We start from the raw sequence: 19,312 nt of genomic DNA, 5'->3' as shown, positions 1-19,312 counted from the left end.
CAAATTAAAAAAAATGATGATGATAAAAATAATGAGAGAATCGGTTCGAGAGTCGAACAGTAGTATGTCCAATTCTCACTACACTATACAGAGAGCTGAGGTGTTTTTACAATTTTGTGCCTACATTGTGGTCCATCTCGACTCCTCAAGAAGGCGACCAAGCTTGTTTAAAAGTAGAAAAATAGCAAGACCTCTTTCGTAAGACAATGATGGTTAAAACACGGAGATGACCCTAATGCAGGTTGAGTCTAAGGCAAAGTCCAACATCCAAACTGCTTCGACCGTTTCGACGTGGCGCAATCGGATAGACGTCGGCTTCATAACGCGAGGGGTCAAGGGTCGGTTCTGACCACCGAAAGCGTTCTTTTTTTTTTTTTTTTTTTGAGGTGCTTGAAATGTATTGCGTAAGTTGGTTTTCCTGCAGTGCGTTTTCGGCGTAACAATTAGGTTTTTGGACTGTGTCTTAGGACTTCGAAGATATTGGCTTTCGATTAGAGAAACCTTCGCACGTCTACCCCTTTCCACTTCCCCCACGATCATCATCTTCGTCAGAGAAAGTTGGCTTTTCTGCAGTGTGTTATGGGGCAACGTCGCCATTAGTGACGCATGGAAAGCTTCGCCTTGCATAGACGACATCCTTAGAAATAACTAGCGAGAAAACAATGGAAATTTTTTTGGCCACCGTAAAATACATTTGAAACTGTGCAGCAGGTGCGACGAGAAAACGAAGCCTTCCGGGGCCGGCAGTCAAAAGGGTAAACCGAGGAAGAACTACGTGGGCCCCAAAGATGTTAACACTGATTTCTGTCCGTTTGAGTGTCAACATTACGGGAGGTGAATTGTCGACAACTTTCTCATTCTCTTTTCTCCCTCCCTCCCCATCCCCTGTATTTCAATAAACGTTTTAATCAATCAATCAATCAATCAATCAATCAATCAATCAATAAATCAATCAATCAATCAATCAATCAATCAATCAATCAATCAATCAATCAATCAATCACCCAACGTCATTTATCATCATCATCACCGTCAGAGAAAGTTGCCTTTCCTGCAGGGCGTATTGACGTACAACAGCATCAGTGAGGACTATAAAACTTCGCTTTAAAACATCCCAGGTTGAACGCTTGTCAAAACGCAACAACGTCAAGGGAAAACATCAAGTAGTCTTCAACATAAAAATGGTTACCCAAGCCACCTTTCTTTAAGCGAACCCATCCTCACTTCTTACCTCACCTAAGTGCACCAATGCCCGCACTACAGTAGCGGAGTTGGGTATGCAGCGGCCTGCAGTTAATCCGCCCTTTGGCTTAACATTTTTCTTTTTAAGTGCGAATGCACCTTATAAGCGACCCCAAACCTTCCACCGCCGGCGGCGGCGGCGGCGTCCGCAGTCCTCCTCTCTATATAAAAAAAAACAGCATCCGGCGCCAGGTTTCGATCCGAGGACTTCGCGGCCGCAGCGCGACGCTCTACCGACTAAGCCACGGACGCGACGCTGATATTAGTGTTAGTAACGCGCCTTATATCTTTAACGCATTCAAACTACGTCGTCAGCGGCGTGCGTTGGCGACTCAGCGGCGTTATAGCGGCTTGATAACTGCGTGGTGTACACGTGATACTACAAACCCGATGGAAGAGATGGAAGAGAAGGCGGCGAGGCGGTGGGCTGCGGGGGCCGAGCGCAAGCGCCGCAAGCGGGCCGACAACCGTGCATTCGCACTTTCACATTCTCCCCCTCGGGGAAATGCGGGGGAATTTTCGCTTGCTTGCTCTAAATTCTTTTTTGCTTCCTTGTTTGCTCGTCCGGTCTGCTCCAATTGTCGCGAGATTCGTTTTTGATGTTTTTTTTGTATAGAAGTTCTTTTAATCAAGCCGGAGCGGACGTAATACAGGGGTATGTTTGATAAAACAGCACGTGAGTATAATTTTATGTGGTAACATCGCTTATACTTTTTCATACAAATAAACCGGTTCGGTGACGGTTCTTTGCGCATGTTTACTCACTCGATCGCTTTCACGGAAAAAAATTAGTAAAATTGTCTAAGAAATATAATTTGGGGGTTTAACGCGCCGAAGCTTCATCTGGGCCTTAAATCCGCACACTAATGAAGGGCTCCGGATTAATCTTGACCACCTGGGGATCTTTACGTGCGCCGAAATCTCGACCTACAAGGATTTTCGCTTGTCCCTCGTGGGTCGAGCAGCCAATGTGGCACGGATCAAACACGCCTCCTTGGGGTCGGCCGCTCAACGCCTAAGCCACTTAGCCACTGTTTCGGGGTGTCGATAAACATGCACATCGAAAAAGAAATGCAAATTTCAGGCATCTTTCCCCCAGCAGATCCTACACATCATCACTTTCTAGAACTGAAAACTTTCGTACTGGCATTCCTCTTGCCGACAGGGCCCCAAAAAAGGTCGGAATCAGTCGAGTGATGTGCGCTCGTAACTTTATGACATTCGGAATTTAACCACCGCCCTCGGTGTAGACAAAAAATTGTCTCTAAATTCGAGTTCTCATTTCAACCATGCAATTAAGTTGGACGCAGGCTTTGAAAACTCGCAGGCATCAACTCAAAGCTTTTTCGCATGCGTGTACTTTTCTTTTTTCAGCGAGGCATACTCCAACGCACATTTTTCGACAGTTCTGAACTTCAGAGCTAATTAGCGTAGCCTTCCAAAGCGAGAACCTGTTGTTATTATTGTTATTTGCGCTGGCTCACAATACTGGCGACACCGGGGAGCATTGAGTGCGCACCATTTCTTTTAGACGAAAACAACAAACGCGTCACGACAAGCTGAGTCTGCTGCTGAGGACTGGGGAAGTAATTAAAAACCGCCTGCGGTCCTTTGAAGAGCCCCGAAACTTCGAAACAATGCGGCCTCCGTGTTTCACTCGTTTGAAAATACGAATCTCTTGGCGGCGCGCGTAAGTGCTTAGAAACCTATGCTTTGCAAGTGCCTTTTTTTAAATTCTGGCTGCTTGGTCTAAACCTGATTTGCGAACTTGCGAAGTTCTTTCAAACCTCATTTGGTCTAAGCCTGCTTGGTCGAAACCTCATTTGTGAAGAAAGAAATGAAGCGTGTTTTAGCATATGCAGTCTTCGCCGTTGCTATTAAACAATGTACAAAAAGATACGTCACGTGAAAAGTAGCTATCGCTAACCAGTAACTTCACGCTTTTTTTTATCTTGCAGGCCACCGCCATTTTCAGATTTTAGCTTCAGACAAAAGCAGGGTCCTAAAACTAAAAATCTTATCAAAAAAAGTACCATGTAAAGGTTAGCCGGCTCCAGACGCTTTGTAACACTCGTGAGGCTTAAGGCGTCCATCTTCGGCGTTTCTTCCTGTCCACAGAGCCTTAGAGGTTTAATTTAAAAGAGAACGGTCACGGTTTAGCCCCGAGTGTCAGTGGCGACGGGATGCAATTTAGTAGTTCAGACAGCACTTTTCAATCACTTGTCAGTTAAAAAAGTTCTCTGCCTTCGGTGGAAATTTTCGACATCACTGAGAACACCGTAATGCGGATACCTGAAGGCGCGTTTCCTCAAATCGTCTCTGATGCGTGTCAGCTGTGAATTAGAGACGGTATTTCTACAATCTGGGGTATAGCTGATGTCCGTCGTTGAAAAGATTATGTATCTAAAGCGATGCCCCAAGAGGAGAGTGGAAAACGAGGCGAAGAGTGCCGATCTTCTTTCCACCCGCGGCAACCACGCTAACGTGCTTAAAGGGGCCCTGCAACTTTTTTTCAACTTTTTTTTTTTTTTGAAATCTTAAATGCTTGCAGAACGTGGTCACCCAGCACATCCAGTACTTAGATTAGAGGGTCGCAAAGCACCTCAGCCAAAAATTAATTCTCTGTGCCCATGAGATAACTTGTAAACTCGCTCAAAAGATTCTTTTCTCTTTCCCGGTCTTGACGTTTTTCAACGGCTCGAATTACGTCACTAAGGCCATGTAGCGGCTGTTGGCCGGTTTTTTCTTGAGTCGCAACAATGAACGCTTTTCGATAGCAACTTAAAAAAAACGCCACAAAAACAAAGCAGAAATGGAAGGCGTATCTGGTGCGACGAGCAAATCACGCAGTGCCGCTCCATGATGGCGATAACCATAACTTTCGCAGTGGTTCCAGACGCTAAGGAAATAGTGAAAGCGCTTATCGAAAGCCGATTAGTGCTTTCACTTTTTCCTTCGCTATCGAAAAGCGTTCATTGCTACAACTCAAGGAAAACCAGCTAACAGCCACTACATGGCCTTAGTGACGTAATTGGAGCCGTCGAAGAACGTCAAGGCCGGGAAAGAGAGAAGAATCTTTTGAGCGAGTTTGGTAGTTATATGATGGTATTCGAGCAGTAATTTTTGGCTGGGGTACTTTGCGACCCCATGATCTAAGTATTGGGTATATTGGGTGACTACACTCTGCAAGCATTGAAGATTTCAAAAAAAGTTGAGGAAAGTGTTGCAGGGTTCCTTTAAACCTGGTTTAGAAGCACTGACTAAAGCGGCCAGTTTCTTCTTTTTTTTTTTATACAACGGGCTGCAAAGCTTCGCGTTGACGAATGACAAACCCTTAATACGGTGCCCGCGTACAGCTGCCGTAGATGAGGGAATTAGACACTAGCACTGTGACAAAACAGCAAGCTACAAAAGAGCCCGCGACAAAACATCACTGCGACAAAAGAGCCTGCCGTTAGAGCGGAGCAGCACAATAGGCAGCGGTGTTTTTATCGTGGACTCTCTTCGTTACCTTGCAGTCATATTTGCCCACCATCACCAAACTACAACTGAGATAAGCGGTAACCTAAAAGCCCCGTGTATAGGTTCTTTCGATTTTGATTGATTGTAGGGTTTAACGCGCCGACGCAACGCAGGCGATGAGGCGCGCCGTAGTGGAGGGCTCTGGATTAATTTTGACCACCTGGGTATCTTTAACGTGCGCCGAAATCTCGTACACAGGGGCGTTTTTGCATTTCGCCTCCACCAGAAAAGCGACCGCCGCGGCCGGGAATCGAACCCGCGAGCTCGTGCTCAGCAGCGCAACGCCTTAGCCACTGAGCCACCGCGGCGGGTAATCTTTCCATTTTGAGCGCCAATAAATCAGCACTAGAACTGAAAGCATTTCGCTAGGCTCTTCCGTTGCGTACTGTTCCGTCCCGGTGCGCTCTGAGCAGTGCTTAGGTATGTAAGCAGCCTGCTTGAAAAGTTTAAGTGCGTAAATGTGTTGTACCCTTTTCTTTAACTAAAACTTAAACACACCATAAACAGCGCAGTCTTGAATCGCGCGTGCAAACTTCTGTCACGGATTTCGTGGTTTAAAATTTGCTTGCGTGAAAGTTCAACACGCAGTTTCATGCCTAGCTAGCAAAAGGAAAAGGATGCCATTTTTTCTAAGAAAACAAGGTGATTACATTTCTTAGTCTTACCGTTAGGGGAATAATTTTTAAAGACACAATAGAACGGCACATTTGTACGGGATAAACCTCTTGAAGATTTTACGGGACAAACAGCCATATAGACTGATTTTCTTCTTTCTTAAATGCTGCTTCATATTTTTGAAGAACGTCAAGGGCGTGAAGCCGGCACATTTGTCGAACCTTGCAGTTAAACTCAGGTTCTGCCCTTTAGGGGCTTTCTCCAGGAATGTGCGCTCTAGAATTAACCTTGATTTTCCTCAAATAGCGTACTGGGAATATTGCGAAAGATTAAGCTCAATGACGTCGTCAGTGCAGCGAAGCTTGTGTTTGTCGCGCTGTATACTGAATGACATCAGATTTTAGCCTTCCGTAGAGATTGTTTTTACTGCGCAACATGTTCAGCCCAACGAGCGCTGTCTGCAGAACTGTGCGCCTGGTAATAATCCGTGCCATAGCTAATATATAAACCACTGTACATGAATTTCGGGAGAGCATTTCTCCCCTGCGCCCTATTAGAAAGTTATTACCGTGCGGGTTTGAATGAATAAATTTAAAGACGCGAGATTTGTGCACCTGAAGAATGAACAATGCCATACACTGCTGACTTGTATTCTGGCTGTGAGGTCAAAACCTTTAAAAAAGGAAAACAGAAAAGGTAGTTTAGGACCCAAAAATTAAATCCACCTTACTACATGTTAGGACTTATCCTTGTGTTGTCCAGGAGAGCGAAGTAAGAAAAATTTTTGTTTATTTTCTGACACCAAAGATCTGGCGAAATATATTAAAAAGCGTTGAAACGACGCACTGCACGCGGCATCAGAAAGCTTTACATATATAAAGGCTTATGGGCCATTCGTCATAAAAGGAAGCTGTGCTGGAGGCGATGCTCTGGGGACAACAGGGCTTGTGTGAATTTGTCGGTGCGTCAGCAACAGCCGCGAACACGCATGAAGACTACTCACGCAACAGGAATTTATTTCGGACTTAAGGGAATTAAGACGAATGAAGGACAGCAAATTAGCGCGGCTGCCATGTCGACAGAAAGACGTTTACATAAAAGGTACCCGTCACGATAGTACGCCAGGTATTCAACTTCAAACCACGTGTGCAGACCTAAGTACCCGAGAAATGTATCACTCCCTTTCCTCCTCCTCCTCAAAAAAGGCGCATCTTGCACTAGTGGTGCAAGGCTAAAGAAACAGCAGAGCAGGCAGCGCCTCTCCCTTCATCGGAGACACGGCTGTTGCAGCTTAAATGGATTTCCGAACTTACCACTGAGTGTTATTCATGACTGGCAACCCGGATCGTTTTGTCCGTAACCTTTCACATCTCTCTCAAAGTGGACCGCTCTAGCACGCGCTAGAACCCGCGGCAACCAGCTTCGTGAACTCGGCGTCTGTGCTCACCTCTTCCGGCGTGAACGCACGTGAACTGGCGAGGAGAACAGCACGCGGGAGATCACGCCACGAACGCTGAGCATGGTGTTCTCGAAGGTCGCGGTAGCCGATGCCGCGTGCTCCTCACAAGGTGCTCGTTCACGTGGGCTCGATATTTTTTTTTTTTTGCGAGCTCCTCACATGGCGAAAGACCATGCGCAAGCCTGGACCCTGGGCGCTCCTCACAAGGCGCACTCTCACGTGCGCGCGGTATTTTTTCTTTGTATTTTTATTCTGGTAACACACGATGGCGGGACTAAAAGCTTAAACAACTCTGCTGTTAAAAGGCGTCTTCCGCTCCGACGTAGGAAATGTCGCAGTATACGGGTACGTATGTACGGGATGTGCGATGTTGTAAGATGTGCTAGCGGCGAGTCAGGTAGTGCGCTCATGAGGTAATGGTCTGACATGCGCAGCCGGCAGCCCTCACAAGATGTAAACATGACAATGAGCCTTCCTTTAATAAAGCGTCAAACTGCGTAGCACGCCACATTGAGATAGCCCTCGGTTTTTAGGTCCGTATCTGCGAAGAACGTTGGAGTTGCGTTGAGTACGACTGATTGTTCCTGAAGTGACAAAAGCTCTTGTGTATTCGTCTGCCGTTGTTTCGTAACACCGAATCACTGGTTCGCCCGCTTCCTTATTGACGCAATCAGCAGCCAGTCGTGTGAACCATAAACCGCTGTGAAGCAAGCGAAGAAGGGAACTCATGATTAAATTTGCAATTTCCGCGGCAATTAGATATATTTCACAGCCTGATAAGTGATTGGAGGGTTTCGGAAAGGAGGAATTTTTGTTTTAAGTAAACTTTCTTCTTGTCTTCACGGTCCCCGTAACGTTAACCTTCACGGTAATCAGTCGCTGCTAGTAATAACGTTCCCGAAGGAGTAACAAACGCCAAATAAATTTACGATATTTTCCTGAAAAGCTGGGTCAAGTGAGTGCATACAGTTGACGTTTCCTTTACAGTTGACAAGTCTATGGAAAACTACCGACGTACGTCCACATGGCCAATGCCAATGCATTGCCATTGCCAACCTGGAAACTATAAGACTTTTCTCCCCCATTAAAACCGCGTAAAATTTGCTTTTAAGCTCCAAAATCCCCTTTCCGGGGCTGCAACCAGTTGTAGAGGAGTGGTTTGGAATCCGCGTCGGATGCGGAGCCGTGTTCAGTACCCAGTTCTGAAAATCGCAGCTTATTTTTCAGAACACACCCGCAGGCACACCCGCACGCACACGTACGCACACATACGCACATAGACGCACTTCTTTCCCCCTAGACGCGCGGTTATTAACAGCGAACCTGTTTACCAAATCGCCATTTTTCGTGTCCGCAGTTCAAAAAACGAAGAAAATGCCGAGCGCTTGTTTGCGCGTGCCTCGCGAGGACCGCCCAGCGTCCCCGGCTCACGTTTGTCAAGCCAAGCGTACCCATTTAGGCAGATTGTCCAAGATTGCGGCGACCACCCGGCAGTTAATAAAACCAAGAAAATGCCGAGCAATCGTGTGTGCGTGCCTTGCGACGACCGCCCAGCGTCCCCGGCTCACGTTTGTGGAGCCAAGCATACCCACTGGAGAGATTGGCCATGATCACCACCACTTCCAAAAAAATGAATGAACTCCCACTTTTCGAAACTATGGTGGAGTAAAGGTCATTGCGGTAGCGACGAAGAAGCAAATCGGCGGCAATCGTGGACTTAAACCATCTTGATAGTCGTTAAGGTTGCGTACCCCTCGCTACCCTCAACTGTTATGCGAGCTTCCTTCATTTCTTTTGACACTCGCCCAGGCCTCATCTCGCACTCAGTCGCACTCATACCGACGGGTCGGTTAGGGCGCCCACACGCGGCTCCACACACGTGGCAGCGGGGAGGGAAGGGGAGCCCCGACGGAGCAAGCGTCGACGCCTTTCGGTGCTCACTGCGGTGCAACGACGCCGGCGCGGGCAGCGAGAACAGCGGCGCCGGTGCGGGCTCGCTCCGGTAGCAACGGCACCGCGGGGAGAAATCCCCGATAGCTGTATCCCGCCCACTACAGCGGCGGCTAACACGCAGCGAGTCCGCGGCCGGCCGAGCGCGCCCGTTGTATCCATATTGTTCCGCGGCCGCGGCTGCACTCCGGCTGATTACTCCGCTCTGGTTGCCAGGTCGGTCTTATCGACTGGGCCAAAGCTCCCGGGTGGTATATAGCAAATGCAATATGCGTCTCGCTGAAAGAATGGAATATGGAATGCCCCCGCTTCTCTGGTTTCTCTTCCTAACTTCTTCCATTATTTCCTTTTTTACTTGTGTCCTTCGTGTCCTCGAAAAAGAAATTGTGGATTCCATTTTTTTTTGGTTCTGTTTCGCCTCTCATGGCCCGCGGGAGAAGCGTAGGCCACATTCAATCGGGCCGGAGGTTGTTGTTCTTGGTCACACTCGCCTCGGGAATACGCCGAGGTGCCTGCATAGTAATACCGGTTTCCTTTTATGTCACCCGCGCATCGCAGAGCTCGTAGTCGACCATGCATGCACTACGCGCCTGGAGAACTGAGCAACTACATGCGTGATGTCCGAAAGAAGGAATGCGTGCTGTGGGAAGCCAATAAAATAAATGGGATTGCCAATTCCCACCCGTAACCAGAGCGATCTCGTCATGTTATGATGTATTTTCGAATGGTGTTGTCCTCTTCGGGCGCGTTTTTGCAGAGGACAGAAATAAGTTTAGTTAATCCTAATACACAAAAGTATGCCAAGACTTGCCGCTGGATTGTTTTTTTTCTATGATTCTCTGTTGAGTGCTGTAGGGTAGGGGAATGGAATGGCATTGACTTAGATTTTGTGAGCGGCCATAGTAGATAGACACCCGCAGGTCACACGTGTTCTTGGGCAGACCAATTCAGATTGAGTTTGGTTCTTCTTATGATGCTTTGTTCAAAACTGCGTTTGGGAGAAACTATCCTGCGAGAACTTTAAAAAGGCTGATGACGTGGTTAAATGAAACTGTTCTCAAAGGAAGTCAAGTGGGGATTTTACGCGCCGAAGTTACCGCCGTGCTAGGAAGCGCCATGAGTGGCGGAGGCGGGTTCCGTCTTGCTTTAGGCCCCCTAGTTTGCATGTGCCGACGTCTCGCATCCGCCCGGGCTGCCTCTAAGAAATAGCAGTGGCTTAGCTCGGCTATGCCGGGATATACGTAGTGTTAGCTAAGGTTGAGCTGGTCATTCTTTGCTTTCCTGGTTGTCTAGGAAACGCCCCGCGCTGTATGTACACCCTCACTGATACCTCTGCGCATGCGCACAAAACGAGAGGCGCTATCAAGCAGCTACGGCGCAGCGTCAGACTTGGCTACTGCGCAACGGAGGCGCACAGCTGGGCACGCGCCGGCGCCAGTGCGTCTGCCGCGGCTATGGCGTCACTCCCATGGAATGCGCAGACCTGCGAGGCGCGCGCGGTGGTTCCGGCGGGCCAGTTGTGTGAACCGTGTGACGTCACTGCTCGTCGCGCATGCGCAGCACGGTTCTCCAGGAGCCACGCGAAACTACTCAACCTCGGCCAGTGTAGCTCACGCTACAAAAACAGCCGCCAGTAATCAGTCCTACAACTTCATTGTCAGCAGCGCAACGCCTGAGCCAGAAAGCAACCATGGTCGGTCATGCCATAAAACACAATTTTTATTGTCTGCTGTGTAATACATATATTTAGTATTGTTATGCTGCACTGAGCTAAGCGGGATCGTACGCTACCAAATGCAATCACATTTAAAGGAGGGTTAGGTGTGCTTAAGAAAGTGCAATGAAAACCCACAAACATTTTTGAATATTCCTCCCAGCCTACTAGGTAAGCCCTTACGTCGAAGAACAAGCCTTAAACTTGACAGAACAAAATACTTAAAAGGAAATTTCACACACAAAAAAAGTGGAGCGTAGGAGAGTTAAAGAGGCTGAAAAATTGATTGATTGTAGCTTTTAACGCGCCGATGAAGCGCAGGCGATGAGGCGCGCCGTAGTGGAGGGCTCCCGATTAATTTTGCCCACCTGGGGATCTTTAACGTGCGCCGGAATCTCGCACACACGGGTGTTTTCGCTTTTCGCCTCCATCAGAAAAGCGGCCGCCGCGGCCGGGAATCGAACCCGCAACCTGGTGCACGAGACTGAAACAGGCGCTTTTAGTCGTCACAGGAAGAACTTTCCTTGTTGGTAAGAAAAATGGTTTCAACGCTAACATTCACAGCCTATGAGTAGGGTAACAAACTAAAAGTTTTTTTTTTTTCAGATTCAAGAGGTGTTTTAAGCATGTTATGAAGGGTAAGGCAAGTGCGCGACGGTGAAATTAAAGCTATGCTTGCGTCAGCACTATATACGTGGCATAACGCAACGTTGAGAGCGATGTGCGCTTATCAAAAAAATATATAAACTTACCCTGCAGTCGCCTAAAGTGAGGTGCTCTCATTTCGTAAGCTCGCGAGGCAAGGACATATTTCGCAGCCATGGATCTTATAGCCTGTTGGAAACCTCGTGTTGCCCCATTATATCTTTGAGCTGGACGTGAGCGTCAGCAGCTGCATGAATAAGGCGATTCACTTCTTAGCTCGAGATGGGGGACCATGTTATCGGTTATGCTAGTAGCATACGGGACGCGGCCGAAATATAGAAGAGGAAGAAAAAGCATTGCAGCGTAACACCAGCCTGCTGCTGTAATTCAAGCACGACGGCAGGGCAGGCGCCGTTGTTGCCATTGCTACACTGGGATACATTCACGCCTTGCTAGAGCCTGTTGCATCTCCTTGAAGCTGTGAGCGGTTTCCCCGGGTACCACTGCCTTGGGGTGGACGGCCTTCTTGTGCGGCGCCACGTGGCAGCATTGCATTGCAGACAATACTCTCTAGCGCACGTCATTTCGCGACCGGCCACGCTGCGCCAGTCTCCATGATCCGGCACATGGATCGTCGTTACATCACTCCTGAGTAAGAGACGACCCTGCCCTCTCATGAGAATGCATATGGAAGGCGGAGCAAAGCGCAGTACCTGTTGCGCAACACCATTTGGGTTTTATTCTTTCGCGAAGGGCTGCCATGCGATTTAGTTAGTGTTAAAGCGACCATTTTGCGTATCTCATCCCCTTGGGTGAGCACGTGCTGCCAGAGTGAGCCGTTTTCAAACAGCACTGACGACGAGCTTATGTAACGTGTTTACGATTTACTTGCAGCTCCTACTTGATGGGGTTGGTTGACCCTCATGAAAAATGCCTACAAGGAAGAATGCGGTACAAAAAGTCATAAAATTGTAAGGTTGTCCGCGCGATACAGCTGGACAGAAAGGACGAGTGGTGACTTACTATAAAAGGCTCGTAGACCTGTGGGACTGGTTGACGGCAGGTTTCAGTGAAACATGCTCCTCAAGTTTGCCTCATTCGCGTAGAGCCGTGAGGCATCGTTGTCTTCGTTTCCTAAAGCAAGGTACTGCTAGGGGCTCATTCTGACGACCTTGAAATTATGTCGAGGTAACCTTGGGCGAAGCTGATGAGGACGCATGATCAAGTACATTGCAGTTAAACCGGGAACGACATCAGCTTCCCAAACGGATTAAGGGTGCGAATGCAGACACTAGCAGCAGCGGTATGGACCCCGTCAGCTGCGTAGATCTCTCTCTCTCTCTCTCTCTCTCTCTCTCTCTCTCTCTCTCTCTCTCTCTCTCTCTCTCTCTCTCTCTCTCTCTCTCTCTCTCTCTCTCTCTCTCTCTCTCTCTCTCTCTCTCTCTCTCTCCTGCAGTTAGTGGCTGCTCGAGCCGACTGCACGACCCAGTGCCTTTTGTATCATAGTTTATGTACTGTGATGTCGTCTCTTCTCAGCGGTGATTTTAGCCCGATTTTTATTTGTTTTGTCAAAAACCAATTCAACTAGTATTTAATTGCTATTCTTAGTTATGTGCGGACGTCCTGCTCTTTTTTTGTTTGCGCTAGACACTGTTGGAATGTAGGAGATAGGCCTTCATTGCTGCCAGTAGATAATATATGTTTCGCATTTGTAAACTTTCTGCTCCTATCTTTTCGTGTGGCAGAAAAGCTTTTCTACCAGCCTAAGGTACCTGGGTGACGAAAACGGCGTCAAAGAAGCGACGGCCAAAAATCGACGCCAAAAACCCCGTTGGGGTACACTTATGCTTCGTCCATAAAACCTTAGTGAGGTGCACGACGGCTACGACAGCACTCAATGTAATATTGTTACCCCGTCTCTGTGGGAAACTTGTCTGTTAACGTGATTCAAGAAAGTTTAATTATAATCCGCTGTATATTAACGGTCGCAAATTTTGTTGGTGGTGAACGAGGTGCCGGCACTGTGACGTTCCGTGTCCGCTGCGCTATCAGAGGATGTTTTAATTCGAAGCCATAAGACTACCTTTATTCAGTGCCTTATACGACATGCGCCTCTTGTAAACCGTGCCAATTCGCATGAAAACTCCTGCCAAAAATATTATATCACATTGCTGTCACCGCAGCTATGGGCATTTCTAGGAACCATATCGCCGGCACGGCTCAGAGAAATTAATTTGAGCTTGCGCCAACGATGAAAAGTAGGCGGTGTAGTGGGAGGCTTTCCTACCGGTGAGTCACCCGTATTAGGAACCTCGTAACTTCACTTACACAGGCCCAGATTCAGCTAACAAAAACCCTAACGGGCACTCTAAGTACCGAACGTTGAAAGCAATGAATGCCTAGGCACCATTCCCAGTAATGGTGTTTACTTAAAGGAAACGCCGGGGCAAGTATATAACTTCGGAATTTAGCCACAAGTAGTTTTATTTTCTGTGTTTCGCGTTTACATCAGCCCAATACAAAAGATTGCCTTCTATTCTAGGTTGGCTGCCATCAATCACACATGAAGGCTGCAGCGCCCTAATAGCAAAAAAGAATGCTGGGCAACCGCGTTCGTTTATTATTGGGGCCATTTCGCCGCTATTTCAGATTTTCCGACGCACGCGACTAATAACGGGTACTTCGTATCCACGATGGCGCCGACAAAAAGAAAGGAAGAGAAATAAATTAAAGCCACACGCCCACCCTGTCTTCGCCGATATCATAAGACATTTGAGAGTGTTTTCATTAGCCGGTGCATTGCTTCCTTTATATTATCTTCTGGTGGGTATTTCTTTCCCGTGGAAAATCGGCTACTTATGGAGGAGCATAGATACCGTGCACTGAACCCGCATTTGTAATTGTGATTTTCGAGTAGCGCCGAACACGGTCCTCCTGAAAAGCCCTTAGCAAGCAGCTGCCCCCCCAAATGTAATTCGGCACGTGCTTTTAACTTCCACCTTGTTTTTTTCTCTGGCTTAATCACGTTACCCTTTTATTTATTGTGAATATTACTTATTATAAAACGTAGATGCTTTGCATCAACCCTACATTTAGAATAACGACTTTGGAGTAACACTGAATACGTTCCACCCAAGGGACCTTTCACGTGCGTCTAGTTGCCGAAATAAAATATGAGCGGGGCTTTTAACGTTGACGCTACGTTTTCTCCGTTAGCTGGTTCTCGTTACGCTTGCATTTATTTTCAAACACCTTTAGTTGCCAGTGCACTCTTGATAACGAGCAATTTTTCTGAGCACCACATTCAAGCTCAAACTCAAAATAACTCAGGCTCAAAATCGGTTGTTGGAATAGTTAGTGCGAATTAACGAAAACTGGTGGAACATGAAGAGGTTTTAGGCGCTGCTGGCGAAAATAAAGGATTAAACTACTATTACTCCCTCACTATTACTAATAAGTTACTTCCTCTTTATCAAAACCATTAAACAAATTTCCAAGTTAACCTTCTGCATATAACGGCGGAATTCATTTCGCAATAGTAATTTGAAGTTCAGGTGAGGCTCCGACGTTATAGAAGGGTCAGTGTTTTCCACAATTAGGAAACATGATGTTGGGGGCGAAGCACCTTAGGGGCTCAGGATGTCGGCGTCTTCTGTCGGCTCATGTATTCCCGGCAGTAAAACACCGGCACACGCGTTTTCCAACGCCTCGCGCTACTTCTTAGCATACTTCTTAGCGGTTTGCGGCGTGTGACATGGACAACTTTCGGCCAGTCTCTCCCTCATTTCATTGCTTAAATCCGGTTCAACTCAAGAGACGGCGCCACTGCCTCAGCAAGCACGCGATTTCTCCTCTTAACGACACTTCTCCTGCACCCAATCAGCGCGCGCGGTGTGGCAAGAGACAGATTTACAATATTTGCGTACACGTATGCACTGCATGCTTCGCCCCTCCTCAGGTTTCACGTTAGTGAAGATGGCCCGAGATTTTTATTTTTTAATGAAAAAAGAAACTGCGCGTGTCATTGACGATCCCGTTTCTAATGCTGAAGGCGTAATGAAAACTTCCTTGCAGCAATGCTGCTCCCTTTTTTCGTATAATTATGTTACCCAGCAAGCCAATGGGTTCAGAAGGCCTTAGTGGAGCAAAGTAAAATATTGTTTAGTAGATTAATAAAATGACATGAGTTGTGTATAGCAGTGACACGAGTCACTCCTTCAATGGCTACCAACGGCACATATCGCACACTTTTCGACGACAGACGTTCGTAAGATTAGGGAACTTCTGAATGTGAGCCAATGGTAATCACCACAGATTCAGTGAACAATGCTGTAGCGCTACTTCCTCTCGAGTCATTTACTCAAGCACTTCCAGGTGCCAGATCATTCGTGTAATAATGCGGGACGCTGACGAGAAACCTACGACGCGATATGGCTATCGTCATCGATAGAGCCTCGCTCTAAGATTTATTTCGTCATCTGCGCCGGCACCCCTAATTTTATGTACTACGCATCGATGTTCCATTTCCGAGACGTTTCCCATTAGGCAATCGATTAGGCAGGCGGAAATCTATAATTTCACTGGGTGTTCATTTCGCTGGATCTCCTGTTTAAATCCACCAACATTTTCTTCAGAGCCGCTTGTGGCGCTTCAGTGGGCATCTCTGGTAATCAACTATATAAAAAGTGTCTGTGCGCTGTTCATACGACCTTTGGCGGCTAAAAGGCGTAGCACTTGCAACTGCCTTGCGAAAGGGCGGGCAATTACCACGATCTCTATCTCTCAGTCTTTCTTTCTGAATCTACAGGACGTTGTGCCTGGAGAAATTACAGAACCCGAGCCAGCGTCGTGGTCGCGGCAACTAATTAAACGCTGGCATTTTTATAGATCAGCGGTAACGTAGACGCGCTGGAATGTTGTACATGGGTTGTGTCATCAGTAGACAACCATTTCTCCACCCTCCATCCCCCCCCCCCCCCCCCCCCCCCCCCCCCCCCAGAAAAAAAAACTTTATGCGGTTCGCAGAATACTCTTAAAGGGAAATGTAGTCCAGTTCTGCGTCATATGGTGTATCAAACTTAGTTTTCTCATTGCGGACAAAACCAAATTTAAATTCGGAACTAGTTCTCCCCACGCTGTTAGAGCTTCTTCGGATGGGATGAAGGTGGCGTCATAACAGCCATTCGAAATACCGCAATTCTTGTTATTATTATCTATAGTAATCAACGCGACAACACAAATCTTGTTTCCATGAAGGTACCTTAGCAAAAGGGCTCAAAATTACGCTCAATCTAGCGTGATTTACAAACCATATTGCTCCCATTGAGAAACGTTTTTCAAAATTTAGGAAGGTGCAGGACAAAACTCCCAAAGGTTTTTATTCAGTCAGGTGTAAATATTTGAGGCAAAGATAACACGAACTCAAGACAGTTAAAAAGTTAGCCTGATAATCAAACTCTGTGTAATTTGAACATTTAGGAGAACGCAAGTGACAGCCACATTCCGAGGTCACGCTCCTACTCTATAGGAGCTCTTGATAATGGAAGTATACATGCTTCGGTCGATAATTTTTACCTTTTTGACGCTTTACTGCGAACTGTGTATTGCGAATCTCGGCTACTTTACATAGTCGTCTCGGGGGGATGACGAAGTAGAATCAATCAATCAATCAATCAATCAATCAATCAATCAATCAATCAATCAATCAATCAATCAATCAATCAATCAATCAATCAATCAATCAATCAATCAATCAATCAATCAATCAGTTAATTATTGATGGTTTTTTCAAGATTGCTAATGAATATTCAATCCTGTAATTAATAATCTAGGGTTCGTGTTTCAGCACAAGGTTGGGGTTACATCAGGCAAGAAGCCATTACATACTGCTTGGGGGTGCCCGGCCGTGTTTTTTCAAGCACGAGTTGAAAGCACCTATTCGAGACTGTATCGGAAACAAGTCTCGAATAGAACGTTTGACATTCGCCAACATATTAGGCAAACAAGCAAGTAGCGAGTGGACACGGAAGATGAGAAAGCGATTGAGCAGTAAATCACATGAATAAGTGCAAAGCGAGCAACCGGAGCTAATGACTAAAGCCTTACACTGATTGCTGCAGGCGTATCCGCGTATGCTTGTGGTATGATTAGACCATCAGGAAAATTAGCCCCGTATCGGCTTGTTGAAGTGGCGTCAAAATACGATAGGTTACTCCCACACCTGCCTTCTCTCTCGGCCACCTAACTTTCACCCTCTTCTCCCCTTCTGCTTCTTCCATGTGGAATACACTGGAGGTGTGTGAGCTGGTGGTTCAGCTCCGCACAAACCACGTTTTTTAGTTTTAAATTAAGTTTGTGTTCTTGTTAGCGCGGCTAATGCGTTTGGGTGCGTGAGATTGTTGGTGATTGATTGATTGGTTGGTTAATTGATTGATTGATTGATTGATTGATTGATTGATTGATTGATTGATTGATTGATTGATTGATTGATTGATTGATTGATTGATTGATTGATTGATTGATTGATTGTGAGTTTTAACGCACCGAAGTAACACAGGCGATGAGTTGCGTCGTAGTGGAGGGCTCCGGATTTCTGTTGACCACCTAGGGATCTTCAACGTGCGCCAAAATCTCGAGCAAACGGACGTTCTCGCTTTTCGCCTCCATCAGAAAAGCGGCCGCCGCAGCCGGAAATTGAACCCGCGACCCTGGGCTCAGCAGCACATCGTCTTAGCCACTGAGCCACCGCTGCCGGTTGTGTGTGATTGTGAGAAGAATAGGGGTAGTGTTTGCTTTCCCGTAGGTTAATTTGGTTAGAAGCTAGGGCATCGAGCGCGTTTAGGCCTACCTAGCTGTGATGTGTAGACTGAAATTGTAAAAGTGAAAATTAAAAAAAAATCCGTAGAATTATTGCTTCCTGGTTGGTTTGGATGATCAAGGTATCATTCATCGTGTTAAAGAAAAACAGTACTTGTTGAAACGCATGTTATGCAATGCGACTTATCCAAGCTCCGGAAAATATACAGAAAATGGAAACGACACACAGCGCTTGTCACTATTCTCAACGCACCCACTACACAACAGCTTCCGAGACGGGTGAAGACGAGATTATCTGAAAGCCTTTCTCTCGTTTCAGTAGAAAACCTCTTGATTGAAATCGATTTTTGAACATCCCTGAACAGCCCATTTAGGATGGTAGAGCTCAGCACTGCTTTTCGACAGGGCAAGTCAAGGTTGGCCCTATTACGTTACAGTGTCGCCTGGCAAGAAATCAGCGATCTCAAGAAACCAGCAATCTTAATTCCTAGAGCTTGTGAATGAGTGGAACACAGGCGAGTATCAAACTACATCCCTGGTGAACTTACTCCCTAAACCCGTGAACTTACTCCCTAAACCCGTCTCTTATTTCCGGTACAAGACCGATGTCATTTACACCTACTTTGCGCGAACTAATCGAACGTCTTATTAGGAAGCGAATACAATACAAGTTGGAATATTTTAGTAATGGGCGTCACCCATTCCAACCTGCATCCCAACCACATTCAGAAACACAAGACTGGCTCTCGCTTTTAGGCTGCCTCATATCCCCTTACGACTGCAGACTCCCAGACTAAATCCTTATATTGAACGTTAGAAGAACGTTTTACAGAGCAGACAAAACTAAGTTCTGACAGAACTAGCTCGCGCAATTTCGGGCAGAACAATCCAAGTGGGAATCAGAAACCTACTTCACAACCGGCCCCTCATACTCAGTCTCTCGCTCAAAGTGGATACTTAACCCCTACTACGACGACAAAGGAGTACTAAGGATCTATTTTCGGGCCGGTCCTCTTCCAAATAGTGAGGGCAAAGCTGGCTAAAAGCATCAAACAAGGAACGTCGGTATGATTGCGAATTCGCATATCCGCCGCATATTCGCATATATTGCGAAATCGCAACACACACCGATGGTACCATTCACTGCACGGACTGAAGGCAGAGATTTCTTTGCACGACAGCAGAAATGCTCTTTGCCCTACAGGAGGCCATTAATACACTAGAGAGAGTTCTACCACAGCTAGACTTGCACCTCGCCCCCTAAAAAAAAGCACTTCTGGTGATTTCAAACACAAACACAGCTCAATGCGCTGACGACGAACTGTTCTGCGAAAGAGAGAGAGAATCTG

At 46.8% G+C, this 19,312-nt stretch overlaps 1 protein-coding gene across 3 annotated transcripts in view; it reads left to right on the top strand.

The window, feature by feature from the left end:
- Positions 1-19,312, top strand: part of LOC144178327 (synaptogenesis protein syg-2-like) — a 228,704-nt gene that overhangs the window by 142,971 nt on the left and 66,421 nt on the right. The window lies entirely within an intron of this gene.

Source organism: Haemaphysalis longicornis, unplaced genomic scaffold, assembly GCF_048455015.1.
Source record: "Haemaphysalis longicornis isolate Haplotype H1 unplaced genomic scaffold, Haemaphysalis longicornis Haplotype H1 scaffold_4, whole genome shotgun sequence".
In the NCBI taxonomy this organism is placed as follows: Eukaryota; Metazoa; Arthropoda; class Arachnida; order Ixodida; family Ixodidae; genus Haemaphysalis; species Haemaphysalis longicornis.
The sequence above is the reverse complement of the archived record's forward strand: the minus strand, read 5'-3'. Positions and strand labels throughout refer to the sequence as shown.